We start from the raw sequence: 11,669 nt of genomic DNA on the forward strand, positions 1-11,669 counted from the left end.
AAGAAAGAAAGAAAGAAAGAAAGAAAGAAAGAAAGAAAGAAAGAAAGAAAGAAAGAAAAGAGAGAGAGAAAGAAAGAAGGGAAGGAGGGAGGAAGGGAGGGAGGGAGGAAGGGAAGGAGGCACGGAGGGAGGGAGGGAGGGAGGGAAAGGAACCACAGACGCGTCCAGGTCTGGAAGGGGCTGACCAGCTCTAAGCACATCCACCTTGAACTCTGACACAGGTAATGCCAAAATGAGGCCAGGACCTGACCAAGCCAAAAAAAAAAGCAAAGGATCAGACGGGGTCCAATGTGTAGATCCAGTAGAGAAGAATGTCAGAAATTCTAAATACACAGTTGGACATCCTTCAGGCTTGTTTTAGATTCTTGATCCTCCTGATCTCTTTTACTATTGTCAACAATTGCCTTAAAAAAACTTTTTTAAAATCAACATGTTTCTACCCTTTCCTCCGTAGCAAGGCACAAAGCCTCTTACACGGGGAGTAGAAGTGGGGGACACTTTAAAGGGGCGCCCAAAGGGTGGCAGAAGCAACTCCGTTGTGGTGATGTGGAAACGAGCTTGCCAGTGACACTCTGAGCAGACGCCTGACACCCACAATGGAGCTGGGGTTTTATACATAACGTTCATTTTGGTTTCAACACCTCTGATGCGAGAGGGCTTCCAGGTCTTCACACCCCAGGTTGCAGCTGACCAACTTTCCACAGGATGCCAATAGGCTGGGAAACAGGTTTTACCTAAAAGAAAGGGAAGGACAAGAGTCAGCCCCTTCCGGCAGAGCCCCGCACCCATTCTGACCCCTCCTGAACATCTCTATCCCTCACCCTCTCAGCCATTGAAAAGGTCATAGTCCCCAGCCACAGGACCTTTGAGTGTGCTGTCTGGAAGGCACAATCCACTCTTCCAGCAAACCCCCTCCCTCCCCTCAGCTCCCAACTAAGGATCCCTCCCCCAGCTCCCCACACAGACTCCCTAGAACATAATCTCTTTCTCCTTGTATCTATCCCTCCTTGCCAGCACTTCCAGGGTGTTTACACTAGGGGTTGGAAAACTTCTTCTGTAACAATCCAGAGAGAAAATACTGTAAACTCTGCAGGTCCCGCAATCACGGTGATAACTCCTCAACCCTGCTGTGGTGGTGGAACAGCAGCCACAGCAAGAAATGCTTGGCCATGGCTGTGTTCCAGTAAAATCTTATTTATAGACACTGAAATTTGAATTGCGTATTACTTTCTCTTGTCATAAAATAGTATTTTTCCTTTAGTTCTTTTTCAACCATTAAAATGTGAAAATCATTCTTGGCTCCTGAGCTGTACAAAAACAGACAGCGGGCTGGATTTGGTCCCTGGGCCATAGTTTGTTGACCCCTGGCTTATGTATCTGATTAGCATTGGTCTCTTGCTTAAACTGGGAGTTTGAGACAAAAGCCACGTCTAAGCTTCCTTACCTTTAAACCCCAGGCCCACACCACAGTGTCAGACAACATAAGAAGTACAATAAATAAGTTTAGGCCAGGCATGGTGGCTCAAGCCTGTAATCCCAGCACTTTGCGAGGCCGAGGCGGGTGGATCACATTCTGGCTAACACGGTGAAACCGCATCTCTACTAAAAATACAAAAAATTAGCCAGGCATGATGGTGGGCACCTGTAGTCCCAGCTACTCAGGAGGCTGAGGCAGGAGAATGGCGTGAACCCGGAGGCAGAGCTTGCAGTGAGTCGAGATTGCGCCACTGCACTCCAGCCTGGGTGACAGAGCGAGACTCCGTCTCAAAAAAAAAATAAGTTTAAAAACTGAATCTGCGGCCAGGCGTGGTGTCTCACGCCTGTAATCCTAGCACTTTGGGAGGCCACAGCGGGTGGATCACTTGAGGTCAGGGGTTCGAGACCAGCCTGGCCAACATGGTGAAACCCTGTCTCTACTAAAACTACAAAAATTAGCCAGGTGTGGTGCCACACGCCTGTAATCCCAGCTACTTAGGAGGCTAAGGCATGAGACTCACTTGAACTCAGGAGGCAGAGGTTGCAGTGAGCTGAGATGGCACCACTGTACTCCAGTCTGGGTGACAGAGAAAGACTCTGTCTCAAAAAAAAAAAACTGAATCTGCTCAAGACATCATCAAAAGGGACTTTAGAAAAGGAGGGAAAATTTGACCAGTTAAAGCTGCCACCATCACCTCTTGATGTTTGATTATGGGCATTATATAATTACATGAGCAAAAATAACAAGGATTTAATAGAATTTACAAAATAATGAACTGCCTGTCATAATATTACATAATACCAAATATATTACCATATCAGGTAGCTATTTACTAGAAGATGTAAATATCCTATTTTTAGGAAATACATAATTATTTGCAGGAAAGGGCCATGATATATATAACTTACCCTCCAATGGTTTAGTAAAAACCATTCGTGTGCACACACACACATATATACACGGAAGAATCAGAAAGCAAACAGGCAAAAAACGTTAACAGGAAAATATGAGTTAAAAGTACAAGGGAGTTCCCTACACTATTTTTATTTTTGCATGAAATTTAATTTTTTTCCACATAAAAAGTTGTTTAAAGAGAAAACATAAACCAGGCACGGTGGGTCATGCCTGTAATCCCAGCACTTGGGGAGGTCCAGTTAGGAGAATCACTTGAACCCGGTAGTTAGAGACCAGCCTGGGCAACATAATGAGAGCTTGTCTCTACAAAAACTACAAAAATTAGCTGGACATGGTGGCGTGTGTCTGTAGTCCTAGCTACCCAAGAGGCTGAGTGGGATGATCACTTGAACCCAGGAGGTTGAGGCTACAGTGAGCCAATATCTTGCCACTGCACTCCAGCCTGGGTGACAGAGCAAGATCATCTCAAAAAAAAAAAACAAAAAAACCTACTCAACAGACTAGAGAAAGAGAAAAGTCTCCAGCAAGCCATGTCCAAGCTGTGCAGGAGGCTGGCTTTCTTACACTGATCCCCTGGCCCCTTCTGTGGGTTGGGGAGTCGGGGGATCTATCCTCTCAAACCAACATCTCAAAGCCCAAGCACTCATACCCCCCACTGCAAAGAGGAAGGGACTAAGGACCCCCAATGTTAAGGCTCCTACCAGGTCTGACTCCACCATCAGGCCTTCCACTGCCTCTTGCTACAAGGTCAAAGTCGAGGATGAGGGGTGGGGGCACAGGAACTGAGGAGGAGCAGTGAAGATTTCAAAGACCAAGAATCAGAGCTGAGGGCAGGGACCTGATCACCATAGCTGTGCCAGAGCAGATCTGGCCACAGCAGGCCTGTGGGCTCTGGAGAAAGCAGCCAGCAGAATCAACGGAGATGCAAACTCTGTACCACTGCCATGCTGAAATTCACCTCCGTGAGTGTCTGGGCATCCCACAGGACTGCTCTGAATCTTACGGGGATCCCCTACCAGGCTGTTTGCCCTCGCCTCACCCTCAGGTTGCTGTCTCTATCCGTGTACTTAAGAAACGCCCACATGTACACGAGGTAGGGAGCCACACTGCTCATCGAAGAATCCTTCACGCTCCTCCACAGGGAGAAGTCCACCCGCACATGGCAACGCCTGCTCAGGTCAGGCCTGGCCACTGGCTCTCTGGGTCTCTCCAGGAGATGGTAGAGCCATACCCCAAGTTTCAGCCATGTAGTTGGCTGGGCCTTCAGGCTCTCTGGGGTGACTGGGACTCAGGAACAATACTCCAGGGACAGTGGAGGGAACAGGCTGTCTCCAGAGGAGGCTGGTTGTAAAGTCCTGGCTCTCTCAACGTCATCTAGCTGTTTCCCTGTGGCCATCTATGGGCCAGAAGCTTTGGGGTTCCCCCGAGGAGTGGCTTGGGGGACAGAGGCTCAAAGCTGCCACTCACCCAACATCCCTATTCTGGCTCAAACGTCCCTGTGCCTGCACCTGCTGTAACTTCTCCCTGGAATGCCCTCACTACTCCCTGCACATTGAGCCACCTTGGGCTCACTTCCTGGTCCTCTCAAACTCATAAGTTTCACCTCCTCTGGGAAGAACTTACTGCCCCCTTCCTGGCTGCCCACAGCACCTGTTCCTTCCTCTGTGAGAGCCAGGTGGTCTTAGAAGTGGCCATGCTCAGCCAGGCACAGTGGCTCACACCTGTAATCCCAGCATTTCAGGAGGCCAAGGCGGGCAGATCACTTGATGTCAGGAGTTCGAGACCAGCCTGACCAACATGGTGATACCCCATCTCTATTAAAAATACAAAAATTAGCTGGGCGTGGTAGCGGGCGCCTGTAATCTCAGCTATTCAGGAGGCTAAGGCAGGAGAATCGCTTGAGCCCGGGAGGCAGAGGTTGCAATGAGCCAAGATCGGGGCACTGCACTCCAGCCTGGGCAACAAGAGTGAGACTCTGTCTCAAAAAAAAAAAAAAAAAACAAGTGGCCATGCTCCTGCTGTCTCCCACTCTCAACACAGGCCCCTCGAGGGCAAGGCCAGGCTTACCTAGCCTGTACTCATGGTGAAGGGAATTATCAGGCTCACCAACTAGACACACTCTAGATGACAAGCAGAGATTCCAAAAGGCCTCTCTCAGCCCCCCTTCTCATTCCCCAGAACTGCCAAATTGCTAGTGACATTTCATTGTTAAGGTAAGTCAGAAAGAGTCAATGCCGACCACCACCCCCACCAAAATCTCTGTAGGAAGTGAAGGCATATTTAGCTGCCACGGCCCAGGCTTGTTCAGATTTCCCACTGTGCTATAGGATGACACCGGGTTACAACCATCCCACACAAGGAGAATGACATGTCCCAACTTGCGTCTGGCCCATGTTTTACAAGAAGCTTGTCTGACAGGTGAAATAGCTGTCAACACAGGAGCACCTGTTGCAGCACCTGTCAGTGGCGTCCGGCACCCTGGCAGCTGACCTCTCTGTGCAGCCGGCAAGGACACCCTGGGAAGAGAACGCAGCGGCCCCACGAGTGAATGACGGAGAAGCCAGAGGGAGGAGGCCTGGCCTGTCTGTGAGTATGTCTGAGACAGAGAGATGTGGGGACACCACCACCATGTGTCAGGGAAGCCCCTGGCAGTTCTACTGCTTCCATCCAGGGACACACAAGAAAAGAACACCTGAAAAACATGGCTTGCTTTTGCAAAAGCATTGATACTTAGGATGATTTGTGTTGTTCGTCTTTCCTTCCCTCCTTCCTTCCTTCCTTCCTTCCTTCCTTGGTTCCCTCGTTTCTTTTTCTTTCTTTCCCTTTCCTCTTTGTTTGTTTGTTTGATCAGATTCCTGTTCACATAGGCTCCATCCTTGTAGACATAAGACACAAGAATTTTTAAGGTGCCCTGGCTTTGAGCGAGACACCTTAAATGAAAACTGCCCGCAGGCTGCCATTATTGCTTCCCAAAGAAACAAAAATTCTCCGGGCGATGCCCATTTTTAACACATATGCTCTGCATTCTGCAAGGAAGAGGACTGGCAGAGGTTTATTCAAACTGGTCTGGGGATGGCTTCCGATGCTGTTTCAGATAGTTACCCTGCAAGTCACTGGCTCCTCTCCGGTTCCTTCCAGGCCTCAGAAGCTCATGATGCCCATTGTTTCCATACCCACCGCCCAGGCAGCTGTCCATCTGTTGATGCTCCTAACAGTTCACCCTCAGAAGACCACGAGGAAGCATGGGGTGCTCAGCCATTCAGAGGTCCTCAGTAAGTAGAAGCAGCTGCAAGAAGTCACTGCCTTGAGTGTGTTTAGCAACTGCCATGAGGGCATCCATGGGGACTCAGAGCTCCCGGGTAGCAAGCCAGGTCTGTTTTCCCATACTCCCTGCCTACCCTGCAGAGGCCTCATGCTGCAAGCCGCACAAAAATGCCCTTGGTTTCCAAGACAAGACACCAGCCAAAGCCCTCAGCATTACAGCGGAAATCTCATGGGTTTCTAATTATACTCCCGAAGGAAGCCCTACCCACAAGAGGGTGGGAAGCAGGGATTTCTAGAATGCACGTCCACACACCCCACGGGGCCACATCTTTTCCACATATAAGAAGCGGGGACAGGGACCTCCCTCTTGGCAGGGAGGCAGGGCTGGCAGGAGCAGCGCGTTCTCCCAGCAGTGTGCCTTTGGGCTGCGCCTGTCACAGCTGCTGGGCCGCCTGCCACACACACGGGAGGAAGAGCCCACATCTCTCTCGTCCTGGGGGACACCAAAGTCTCCTGTAATAAACCGGGAATGCAAAGAGGCCCAGAGCATCCACACAACTGCACACTAGGCAACAAAGCTCAAAACACATGCAGCGGAAACCCAAATGCCTCTTGAAAGATAGAACCATTTCAAAACCCCAGGGTACTCTTATACTCCAGTTAGCTATCATTTCTCCCTTCTAATTAGCCTTTTTAAGTACAGAGTTAGAGACTCATTTCTATAGAACTCCTCCCTCCCTCCCCAAACTCTGGCCCTACACACTTGAGGTCTTATCTCCTACGCTGCCTGTATTCTTATTCCTCCTTCATTTCCTACCTGGCTGAAAACTTCGACGGAAAAAAAAAAAAAAAACCTGGCTGATAGGCAAAGGCTCTAGGTCACAAGACGTTATCAGAGAGTTGCCTGGGAAAGAATAAGAAGCAGGTTACTCTGCCTTACTGCCCTGGTGCCAAAAACGTGATTTTCCTCTTTCCACTCAATCATAAAATAACCCAAAGTCATGATTCATCTGATTTAAATGTAGTCTGTTTCCTAGAGAGAACTGAAACATTTGGCTGAGTTATGTCTAAATGGGAAAAACAAGTACCTGTGAACAGATTAGCAATGTGCAGACAAAGAAGTTCACAAAAACATTAAACCAAATATGCAATGTCCTAAACTCTTTGTTCTTTCACACCTATTGACCTGAAAAGTTGCTCATGATTCATTGTTTGGGTAGAAAAAAGTGCCAAAACAGCATGTATAATACAGTCTTGTTTCTATAAAAAAGAAAGTTCCACATATATGTACTCACACACACTCTAGTGGTTACTGGTAAGTAGTGAGATGATAGGTAATTGTATCTTTCCTGTTTATTATCTGTATTTTCTACAGCTTAACATCACCTCTGTAACAAGAAAAGCCAGCACTACTTAGTCTTTCTAAACAGTCACTCATCTTTAGGCCTGAGGACTGCAGTGGGCTCGTGTCTAGTGACTCACCTCCAAGTTCACTCACATTCTGATTTTATTTCAACCACAAACAGCACAAACTTCTCAAGGAAGGAAAGCAGAAAAGGCAAAAGAAGAGATAAAACGTTTAAGGACTTGGGAGCAGGGACAAGGACTCTTCTTAGTCCCAGATGACATATCTACACAGAAGACCCAAAGATTCCACATTTATCCTACAAGAATTAATAAAAGTTTAGCAAGGTTGCTGGATTTTTGTTAAAAAATCAGTATCTTTTAAAAATAACTGCAATAAACAAAAAGTTTAAGGATAATATTTTTTAAGAGACGTCAGAGACAAAGTCATGAATCATGAGGTGGCGGCTTGCAGAGAAATCTGCTTTTGACACCGTCCCCAGAATGACAGCAGAGAGAACCTGGCAGCCCCAGAAGCAGAAACCCAGGCATGGAGATTGATCGATGGGGCAGAGGGGTTCTTTAAGGCTGATGGTCTGGAGCGGAAAACTAATACAGAGGGATCTGCAGGGTCCGGAGTTTCTGCCTAGAATAGGGGCAGAGGAGACACCACTAAGGTGCTTCAGGAAGCTAACACTATTCCTGTATTGAAAACCACCAAGTGTTAGCCAGGTGCCTTGGCTCACACCTGTAATCCCAACACTTTGGGAGGCCAAGGCAGGTGGATCACGAGGTCAAGAGATTGAGACCATCTTGGCCAACATGGTGAAATCCCATCACCACTAAAAATACAAAAAATTAGCTGGGCATGGTGGCACATGCCTGTAGTCGCAGCTACTCAGGAGGCTGAGGCAGGAGAATCACTTGAACCTGAGAGGTGGAGGTTGCGGTGAGCCAAGATAGTGCCACTGCACTCTGGCCTGGGCGACAGAGAAAGATTCCATCTCAAAAAAAAAAAAAAAACCACCAAGTGTTGACGGGTCCCGCACTATTGCTGTGTCAGATAGAGATGGAATGTACATCATTAAAGTGGCCAACGAAAATGACCCAGAGCATGCCTGCAGACCAGGGGTCTCACTTACTTTTGCCCTTGCAACACGCCAGCCAGCAAGCCAACCTGGACTTTCAAAACACAAGCTTGGACTTGTCTGTTAACTTTAATACCCACCAGGTGGTTTACCTTTAGTAGTTTACCTTTAGTAGTTAGTCTGTTTCACAGCCAGCAGCAGTGCCAATATGGCACTCATTATTAGCCTAGAAAAGGAACTCGCTCCATTGTCTGAAGAACAGAGACAAGCTGTGGAAGTTTCTTAATCTGACACTGGTTTCAATGTGTGCCTTATCTTCATCATACCAGACACAACATCAGTCCAGCAACCAGGCCACAATAATACGGATGTCTATGCCCTCAGGGAAAGGCCCCTTTTCCCACCTTCTAGGAAACAGTCTATAAAGAGAATTTCTGAGCAGATTGATCGTTATATCTTTCTTTGTTTAGGGTCTTCTCTTATTTACTGGGATGTGGAGATACCACAAAAATCGTTCCGTCTATCATTGTTCCCATGGAGTTAGCTCAGTCACCAAAGATTGATGAGATGCTGTTCAGTGGCTCAGAATCAAAACACTACATTGATCCACTTGAACCATTAAATGCTCCCTGTTGTACAATATTCCCAGCCCTGCAGGAGGAAGTGGACTCTTGACTGTGAATAGTGATGAGGACATGGTTTTCTTCACATTATATTTTACTTCTTTGTATTGAGTGTGAGACAGATAAAATGGCTTAGCAATAAAATCAATAGAGTCACTAACTTTCCTATGTACACAGTCATCCCTTGTTATCCTCAGAGAATTGGTTCCAAGACCTCCTGCAAAGACCAAAATCTACAGATGCTCAAGTCTTTTATATAAAATGGTATAGTATTTGCATGTATTCTATGCACATTCTTTAGTATACTTTAAATCATCTCTAGATTATTCCTAATACCTAATACAACGTAAACACGAGGTAAATAGTTGTTATACTATATTGTTTTTTGGATTTGCATTATTTTCACTGTTGTATTGTTTTTTTCCCAAAATTTTCTTTTTTCTTTTTTTTTTTTTTAAGACAGGGCCTTGCTCTGTTGCCCAGGCTGGAGTGCAGTGGCATGCTCACGGCTCACTGCAGCCTTGACCTCCCAGGCTCCAGTGATCCTCCCACCTCAGTCTCCCAAGTAGCTGGGACTACAGGCATGCACCACCATGCCTGGCTAATTTTTGCATTATTTTTTTGTGTAGAGGTGGGGTTTCACCATGTGGTCCAGGCTGGTCTCAAACTCCAGAGCTCAAGAGATCTGCACTCCTCGGCCTCTCAAAGTACTGAGACTACAAGCATGAGCCACCATGCCCGAATATTTTCAATTTGTGGTTGGTTGAGCCTGCAGATGTGGAACCCTCAGGTACAGAGGGCTAACTGTGCATTATTTTGTGGTATGGATAAATATTACCAATTGATTTGATTATTTTCAAAGGGTGCTGCCCTTTACCTAAAATGCAAATTACAGCTAAGGGGATTTTTCTCCCATTCTGCTATCCATAACCCATCCGTTTTAATGCTTTCAAGTTCTTCATAAGATTTAGGTGTGATTCACTAACAAACTCAGCTTCCAAAACCAGTATGTATGTAAACGTGATAATACAGTCTTTTTTCCAGATATGAGTATAAATAAAATAGTACTTTAAAGTAAAAAAGTTACATATCAAAATGTAAAACATCTGTGAGAATATATCTAATAAAAATGTATAAAACATTTATACGTAAATTTTTGAAAGTACTGAAAAACATTTTTTTAAATACCTAATAAATGGAAAATCCATTCTCTATTCATGGATTGGAAAAGTCAAAGTGAAAGTGCTGATTCTCCCTAAATTGATCTACAGGCAATGCAGTTCCAATCAAAATCCCAAACACTTGTCTTGTTGAATCTGACAACTGATTTATGCAGAAGGGCCAAGGACCGCCAAGGCTGTGCTGAGGAACACAGGTGTGGAAGGCTCGTCTTCCCAGACATGCAGAAGCCACGGAATGTGGGGAGCCCAGACAGGGACAGGCCTGCATTTCTATTCCACTTTTACTACTAATTGGGACTTTGGTGAAGCAATGCCCCTTCTCTGGATCTTCGAGCCCTCATCTCAAAACTATGCTCATCCTCACCTCTTCCATTAAGAAGCTCACATATTCAAAGTACACCTCAAAATGATCTGAAAACCCACACACTACAATCCTAAAGTCACAAAGTCACCTGGCTTTGGAGCTCATCGGTAAACTCCATCCAAGCAGGAATGCCACCTACCCAGTCACCCACATCCTCAGCTATTGACATAAGTGAGGCTGAAAGATAAGTTTCTGTTTGGGTGCCTGGTGTGTGGCACACATGGCTGCTTGGGCCGGACCCCCACAGCCAGTGGACATCTAGCTTGTTGTCTGAAGCACAATCCTCCTTTTCCTTCTTTAAAGGTGACTTCGTGTTCTCATTTGGGAAAAGCAATAAATAAGCAATTCTCTGCTGGGTTTCCAGGTGCAGTGTGTTCTAGGAAGGGATCTGATATGGTTTGGCTGTGTCTCCACCCAAATCTCATCTTGAATTGTAGCTCCCACAACTCCCACGTATTGTGGGAGGGACCTGGTAGGTAATTGAATCATGGGGGTGGGTCTTCCTGTGCTGCTCTAGTCCTGACAGTGCATAAGTCTCAAAAGATCTGATGGTTTTATAAGGGGGAATTCCCCTTCACAAGCTCTCTTGCCTGCCATCATCCATGTAAGATGTGACTTTGCTACTCCTCGCCTTCCACCATGATTGTGAGGCCTCTGCAGCCATGTGGAAATGTGAGTCAATTAAACTTCTCCTTATAAATTACCTAGTCCCAGGTATGTCTTTATTAGCAGCACGAAAATGGACTAATACAAGATCAGAGCAGGTCTCTCCATGTGCAGAACACCCCAGGGCCCAACACTTAACCAAAAAACAAGAACACATGGACATCATGCCTGACCTTGAGGTCCCACCAACCCACTGCCCCAAGACCAGGAGGAAGCCTCTGTCTCCACCCTGTACCTGTATTTGATGTCGAATACTGTGGAGTCCTCATCCTCATCATCCTCTTCATTTAGCGGCGCCATTTCCACTCGCTCAGCTGGAGTGGTGATGATATCATACTTGCGGGTCTTCTTTAACCTCTTTCCTGACCTGCAGGAGAAGCAGCACATTCATGAGAACACAGCTGAGAGAGAAAGAGTCATTGGGCCCAAGCCCCAGAGGACCTGACAGCAACTTAGCAGCTGGTGTTAAGTCAGGTTTCCTTCCTCTGTCTGAGAGCATGAGGATCTGACAGAAAGCAAACCATGCTGCTGCCTCCAGCCTGGCTGCTGAGACCACTCCCAGCAGATTCGGTGAATGCCCTGCTAACCCACTTACGATCATGGGACCTCAAGTGAGTGACTGGCCTTGCTAACCCTTAAAGCAGAGGTCCCTGGCCTGAGCACTAAAAACTCAGTAAGCAAGATAAAGAATATACAAATGCTCTCTCTCTCTCTCTCTCTCTCTCTATATATATATATATATATATT

General features: G+C 46.5%; 1 long non-coding RNA gene across 1 annotated transcript in view; it reads right to left on the bottom strand.

Annotated features, from left to right (window-relative positions):
* Nucleotides 1–220: 220 nt before the first annotated feature.
* LOC105538503 overlaps nt 221–11,669 on the bottom strand; it is a 19,227-nt gene continuing 7,778 nt past the window's right edge. Inside the window, exons 2-3 of the long non-coding RNA XR_001005916.1 lie at nt 11,158–11,289; nt 221–734 (exon numbers count right to left, since the gene is read on the bottom strand). This is a non-coding gene — a long non-coding RNA (uncharacterized LOC105538503). The remainder of the gene's footprint in view (nt 735–11,157; nt 11,290–11,669) is intronic.

The sequence above is a fragment of the Mandrillus leucophaeus genome, unplaced genomic scaffold (genome assembly GCF_000951045.1).
Source record: "Mandrillus leucophaeus isolate KB7577 unplaced genomic scaffold, Mleu.le_1.0 Scaffold193, whole genome shotgun sequence".
NCBI classification, from domain to species: Eukaryota; Metazoa; Chordata; class Mammalia; order Primates; family Cercopithecidae; genus Mandrillus; species Mandrillus leucophaeus.